The sequence below is a fragment of the Delphinus delphis genome, chromosome 1, assembly GCF_949987515.2.
Source record: "Delphinus delphis chromosome 1, mDelDel1.2, whole genome shotgun sequence".
NCBI lineage: Eukaryota > Metazoa > Chordata > Mammalia > Artiodactyla > Delphinidae > Delphinus > Delphinus delphis.
Window position 1 is genome coordinate 107070480 of NC_082683.1, and position 7291 is coordinate 107077770.

At 50.4% G+C, this 7291-nt stretch overlaps 2 non-coding genes across 2 annotated transcripts; one reads left to right on the forward strand and one right to left on the reverse strand.

Annotated features, from left to right (window-relative positions):
* Positions 1-6178: 6178 nt before the first annotated feature.
* Positions 6179-6250, reverse strand: TRNAH-GUG (transfer RNA histidin (anticodon GUG)). The gene has a single exon. It is a non-coding gene; the product is annotated as a tRNA-His (tRNA).
* Positions 6251-6935: 685 nt separating this feature from the next.
* TRNAN-GUU (transfer RNA asparagine (anticodon GUU)) lies at positions 6936-7009 on the forward strand. Its single transcript has one exon. It is a non-coding gene; the product is annotated as a tRNA-Asn (tRNA).
* Positions 7010-7291: the final 282 nt, after the last annotated feature.

Below are 7291 nucleotides of genomic sequence, written 5' to 3' on the forward strand. Positions count from 1 at the left end.
GGCCACTCTGGTTTTCCTCGGTGTGGGGCACACGCCGCAACACAATTCAGGGGATGGAAAGCTGCCCAAAAGGTTTCCCTGACCGGGAGTCGAACCCGAGCCGGTCGCGGCGGTGAAAGCGCCGAATCCTAGCCACGGGACCACCAGGGAGCTGCTGGTGGATGGCTTTTCTCGTGCTGCTGACTACAGTGACCTTTTCCCTTTGCTCTGGAAGGCCTTGAGTCTTCCGGAGGGGTCATCCGTCGTTGCAGAAATCGTTCCCTAAGGCCGTTCCCTCCGTGCTTCCTCCAAAAAAGGAGCCCGAACGCCCGCGGGGCCTGCCGGGTCCGCAAGTCCCGAGCGAGTTGCCTCATCCCGGCCGCACCTAGCCTTGAGAACTAGCCTTGTGACGCGTCTTTGTGAGGTGGCCGCGTGTGGAGAGAAGGTCAGCGAGGCCCGGGGAGCGTGCGAGGGGCACGGTGGCCGGGAGGAGGCGGGAGGGAATGTGCCCGGGGTGAGAAGGGGCCACGCACCGAGAGCCGGCATCTCCATTTTCCAAAAGGACTCAGGCAGATGCAGCAACGGAGACGGCTTGGATGGAAAACCCTTTTAAGCCAGGCTCCAAGGCGCTAAATTGGATTCCGGATCTAAAGCCGAGCAATCCCCGGATGGGCTTTGTCGGTTAACCCATCCCATCGTGTCCCCAGCTCTCCGTAAAGAAAAACTTCAGTCTCCTGAGCCTTCCCTGAGTTGCAAAAAGTCTGACCCAAGAATTAATGATTAAAGGAATGAAAACATGCAGAAACAAAGAACAGCAGTCGGGCAGGAGAACTGGTAAGAATTTTCACAATATATCAGTCATATAGCAGAGCCACGGGACCTGTAGTCCCTCCCTGAAGGACATAGATAACACTCTTTGATGCACATTCCCAAGTGGTTTTTACAGAACCCAGATTCCCCACCAGATGGAAACTGCTGACCACAAGCACATAGACCCCAGACCAGTTAGAGCCAGAAGATTGATGATGTTGATTCCTGAAACTTCACCTTGTTACCTCACCATCAACCAGCCAGAGAACTGTGTGGAAGCTGATCACGCACCCTGAGACCCTCTCCCTCACACTGCCTTTAAATACACTGCCATCCAGGATTTTGGGTCTTTTGAGCTTTGCCCGTTCTCCTTGCTCGGGCACCCTGCAATAAAAGCTGTACTTTCCTTACCACTACCTGGTGTCCGTTGATTGGCTTTGCTGTGCGATGGGCCAGAGGACCCGAGTGCCATTTGATAACAGATCTTCCCCCTTACAACCTGGTGCACCTGCAGTTTTCCCGCCTTAGTCCATGCCAACTCCATCGTTCTCTATACCCAGGTCAGCGATCTTGGAGTTCTCTCTGATGCCACGGTTTTCCTCAGACCCCACATCCCAGTAGTCAGGAATTCATGTTTTCTCGTCTCTCAAGTGTGTGGACATTGATCTGCACGGGGGTTTCTCAACCTGTGCAGTGTTGATATTTTGGACGGGATTATTTTTTGTGGGGGAGGGCTCCGCCTGAGGACCGAAGCATGTTTAGTGACACCCCTGGCTTCTACTGACTGGATGCCAAGTGGAAACTCTCCGTCCCCCTTCCCCCAGTCTGAACAATAAAAAATGTGTCCAGACAAGGCCCAGTGTCACAGAGGGGGCCAGGGATGAGGGTGGGAGCCCAAATCGCCCCTGTTTGAGAACCAGAGATATGCACAGTCGCTCCTGTTCCTGGCCTCTGAACTCATGCAGATGACTCTCCTGATCAGGGCACAGGGGTGGATTTCAACTTGGCCCCCTGCTCATCTAGACGTTAGGATTTAAGACTTTCATGTCTCTGGAGATCGCGGGGTTTTCTGCCATGAAGCCTTTTCTTTGGTTCCATCCTCGACATCAGCTTCTTTTGAGCCTGCCCAGGAGAGGCAGCCGGGAAGAAGTCTGAGTCTGCTCAGTGAGGTTCCTCTCCCTGCTTCTGGGACTTCATGCCTCTTTGGATTCAGTCGGCAGAGAAGTTTTAGGGGCCGCTTTATTCCAGCTGCCCCGTGCATCCCCGAGGAGGAGGTGCACGGGGAAGAATAGGGTTTGACTGTGGCGCCTGCCACCTGGGGCTCGCACCTCCACCACCGCTAGTGTAGCCTTCTGGGCTCCCCACGGTCCCACCAGCCGGGGGTTCCGTACTGGGCCAGCCTGAGCTCCGGAGACGCCCAAGCCAGGAGGGACACCTAGGGGGAACCAGAGGCCCACTTCAGTCCTGTCCAGAAGGGATCCCCAAAAGGGTCCTGACAGAGAGAAAGGCAGTGAATCCTCTCTTATTGGGCAGGCAGAAGAGACATGAGAGGGAAAGTGAAGAAAAATCCTATGAGGCCTCAGGATCTGGAGTCACCATGAAGTTGACCGCCTCTGGAACCGCGTCCTCCCCCTGGCTGGCGAAGGCGAGTGGAGTCCCCTTGTCCAGTCCAGTCCAAGTGGACACAGCAGACAACGATGGCCCGGGTACCAGTGAGTAGGCAGTCCCCAATCTTCCCACTTGGGAATACTTGAACTTCCCTAGCCATGAAATCCATGCATTTCCAGGATGCAACTCACTGAATTCTTTTTCTCAACTGCTTGAGAAAAGGAGGAAAGGACTTGAGGAAAGGATTGATCGATCGGGTGTGGAGCATATATGAAAACCACTGCAGTAAGGGAAGCAACCACTGTTGAGACTGTCTCATTTCTCTCTCACCCACCCCCTTAATATTAATTGCACTTTCCCAGGTAGAGTCCCCAGGTTGGACCCATTTTACTTTTAATGCACAGGTGATGGCACCTAAGAGGAGTCTAGGAGGTTCACAGATGAATATTTGAAGTATGGAAGTCACTTTTGTTTAAGCATGCATTCCAAAAAGCAACGAATGAATCAAGCTCACCTGTGCCTTACCTACAACGATGGGAAAGGAGAAGTACATATAAACGAATGGAAAACGTCATAAAATAGCCTTAAGTGTCTCCTCTTTCCAACGAAGTCCTTCTCTGGATATGCTCATCAATGTCTTCTCTTTCTCCAAAATCTGACATCCAGGGCCTGACCCTACGATCGCTTTTCAGGATCCAGCCTATTATTCCCCTCTCTGTATCTCCGCTTCTTCCTCATTTTCTTTTATTCACACAAAACAAAACATGATAGAGCTCTCCCTCAGCCTCCAGTTTTCAACATCACACCCAGCGAACAATTTCGCAAATTAGGTATGCTCCGTGGGACTCTCTCTGCCTAGAAAGAAGAGGAAATGTTAAGCAGCACAAAGCTTTGTACTTTCCACGGTTAGGAATGACTAAAGGAAACTTTCGCTAAGACCAAAGGCCTGAAAAGTGAGCTAACTTCCCGCCGCCCCCTCACCACCACCCCCCGCCCCCGGCCCTGCATCCGAAAATCCCGACTGTTTCGAGTCTTGTAGATCTTTCTGGCTTGGTTCAGCTGCCCTGCAGGCAACTGGGCGTTTGTTATCTCCAGAGAGTAAAATAGAGGCTCTTGGGCCACAAGGGGGCAGCCAGTACAGGGGAGGGAGAGCCTGTGTCCCCCAAGGAAATGAGAAGTATGATGTGATGGCATGCATATCTTGACCTGGGGGATGGTAACCTGAGTTATTACATGTTGCAAAATGTATCGCTCTGTGTGGAAAAGAACGGAATGGGGAGACTTGCACTACCTGACGTTACGAGTTACTGTGACCGCTCCCCCCAACATAGACCAGCAGGGTGCAAGTTGCCTCAGGGTACACAACTGGAAAATGGACTGAGTTCAGAGACTTGAAACCGACCCATAGCTCAATTAGTGAATGAGTTTTCAAGAAAAGCAGTTCAATGGGGAAAGGAAATAGGTTCCATATTGGGAGGGGGGGCAGCTGTATTTCTATCTCACACTCACACAAAAGTCAATCTGAAGTGCATCATAGACCAAGACATAAAAGTTAAAGGTGTAAGGCATTTTGAGGATACTTCGTGATTTGGTGGTAGGCAAAGATTTACTAACCAGGACCCAAAGAATGTATAAAACAAAGACAAATGATAAATTAGAGTTCATCAACGTTAGCCGTATCTTCTCATCCAAGGAGGCCACTAAAATGGAAACGCAAGCTAGAGACAGGGAGAAAATATTCACAACACATAGCTGACAACCCTCACCGCCTGTCATTATAAAGTATAATGAGCTCCTCCAGCCCAGTAACAAGTTTTTCAAAGATCAAAAACCCCACTTTTTTTCAGATGGGTTAAAAAATATGCACAGATACTTCAGAAAGGAAGATATGCACATGGCCAAAGAAGCATACCAGGAGTCCTCAATAATTGTAGCTGTCACAGAAACGGACATTAAAACCATGTTGAGATACCACTACTCTTAGTAGCGCGGCTAAAATCATAAGGAGAGGAAACACCAACAATCTTGGCAAAGATGTGGAATAACCACAACCGTCATATTGTTGGTGGTAACATAAAATGGTACAACTGCTTTGGAAAAGGCTTTGGTGGTTTTTATGAAGTGGAGCGTATACTACGCCCTGGTACCAGCTATTCTTCACCGAGAGAAATGAAAACCTACGTCCACAAGATCTCTTTGGAAAGACTCTTCAAAGCAGCTTTATTCACAATAGCCAATACTGGATACAGCTCAAATGCTCATTATCGAGTGAATGGTAAACAGACTGTGCTATGTTACTGCCATGGAATACAACTCAGCAATGAACGAGGAATGACATCTGCTTTACTCAACAATCGATAAAGTCAGAGACGTTGTGCAAAGATGAAGAGGTGTGCAGGCAAGAGTGTGTGCACTATGATCCCATTTCCATGACATTCTAGAAGAGGCAAAGGTAAAGTGAAAGGAGTCTGGACAGTGACTGTTAACAAATAAAACAGAGGACAATGGCAATGATTTTAATGATTCTGCGTGACTGACTGGGTAGTCACTAAGCCCCAGCACATGGGACAACAGCAGCATGATGTGGAGTTCCCTTGTTGGTCCAATCTGGTGGATGAAAATGTCGAGGCACCGTCAAAGTTCAGATATAGCAGACGTTAAACCACCGGTGATCACCAAAACAGTAATTAGTGAAGGTTTACTGTGCACAAAAAGCTTTACCGTTCAGGAACTGGGAGCACTCCAACGGAATATGGAAGGAGGCTCAGAGGTGCTACACTGTTAGAAAGCAACTTATCTCATGAGGGGGCGGTGGCTGTTTTGTCCTTCGCAGTGACAGGTTATAACATTAGAGTTTTCCTCGTGATAGGGAATTGGTTAAAATGGTTACCTCCCATCAGTTTTGGCGAATAGTTTTAGGCTTTGTTTATGATTTTCAGAGGCATAAACAAGAAGTGGCCCAAGGTGAGTTTCACTTGTTTTGCAAAATAAGCTAAATGAGCTCTTCCTTATATGACTAAACGGGTTTGTCTGCTCAGGGAAGTTTCAAGTGTGATCTCCATTTGTGTCTGATTTTTACCAACTCTCCGCTTTTGGTCATGCTCTCAGTCTAACGGTACTCTCGGGTACCAGCATTGATGCAGTCAGGCAGAAGAATCACACATATTCGCTGGTGTCCACTAGCTGTGTCGTCAGGGCGGAGGGTGCTGTAGTCACCGTTATCATCATTTCTGCGGTGACTGTTAAGGTCTTCCAGTTGTCCAATCCTGATGGATACCATTTGTCTTTTGAGTGGCTGCCGACAGGCACTTAAAATCCTTGAGAGTACAGAAAGGCACTAGAGAGGTTACTTCGGTGACTCTAAAGGGAACAATAGCCAAGGATTGAAAAAGTCCTCGGAGCAGAGATTCCCAGGAGCCAAGATTAAACCAGCAAAACAGGTCTAGGCAGGGAGAGTCGCCTATCTGATAAAATTTTTTATCTGGTCTTTAAGATCCTGCAGATTTTGAGTAATACAGAAACAACATTTTTCACCAGTTACAGCAAAAGAGGCTCCTTGCTGGGCTTCCCTATTTTGGAGCAGGACCGAAGAGAAACCACTGCCCTGGGTTTCCTTCTGCTCAGACACGAGGTGAGTGGCCTGGGTGGGGTTTCCTTCCCTTCTCCTGACCTCCTGCCGCCAGGTGACCTGGGGAAAGCAGTGCTCTCTGGTCCCCAGGCCGGTGCAAATTTCAAGACAAAGTAAAAGGGGAGCCGCCGTGCCACGTGAGACAGAGGAGGTTGCCATGACTCGGATTCGAACCGAGGTTGCTGCGGCCACAACGCAGAGTACTAACCACTATACGATCACGGCGCGCCACGGTCCCCGCGGCGACAGGAATTCTTGCTGTTACGGTGTTGACGTAAAATCATTCCAATTACTGCGCTGTGCCTGGACAATTGTCGATATTCATAGTCTTCTCTCATGCCCGCTCTCTGTTTTCCATTCCCTTCCTCTCAATTCTGGTACATGATGATCAAACCAAACCAAACCAAAACCCAATTCTCATCTCCCCAAATCCGGCACGTGCCTCTGCACAGGCCTCCTGGGAAGTCAAGCTGTCCTCGTGCCCACCTCGCCGGCTTCTTTCCCGCGTCTTCGCGTTTGCCCCTTTGGACCAACCCCCCGCAGCCCCTGGTTCCGGCTCGCGCCCCAGCGACCGCGGCCGAACGGAGGGCGGGCGGCGCGCGCGGAGCGAATGGGGAGTCGTCACGGAGCCAAACCTGGCCTTCATCTTCCCTCGGGGACCCCTCGGCTCAGGTCCGGGGGCGTTTCCGGGGCGCTGGCATCTGCGGCGGGGACACTCGGCTGCCCTTCTGCCTTCGGAATCGCCCGACGCTCGGCTTTTCCACGGGAAGAACGCGCTGCATCGACTCCACGTCTGCGGTTGTCCTAGGCTTTGGAGCCGGCGTCGCTGTCCTGCGAACGGCGAGTGACTCCGCCTGGCGCGGATGCGGTGTTTGATTTCTAAGGGGTGAGAGAAGGATTTTGTAGGTGTGTCCCTGTGGCGCAATCGGTTAGCGCGTTCGGCTGTTAACCGAAAGGTTGGTGGTTCGAGCCCACCCGGGGACGCCATTCTTCCGCTTCTTTTAGAAAGTAAAGGCTTCATGGGTCTTTCTGCTCTGCACATCCTCTCCCGTGAAGGTCGAAAAAGGCTCCTCCACTACTACCCTCCTGTCCCCCGTGTCGTGTTCACAACACGAGGACATAAGGTGCGATCGGAAGAGGTCGTCTGGAAATCCTAGAAAGAGTACGGCTATCATCGTTAGTTTATGAATTCCTTTTCACGATGGACTTTCTTCCGTCCGTTGTTTGCACGTACTAGTATTTATTTAACCCTTTCCATATACTTTT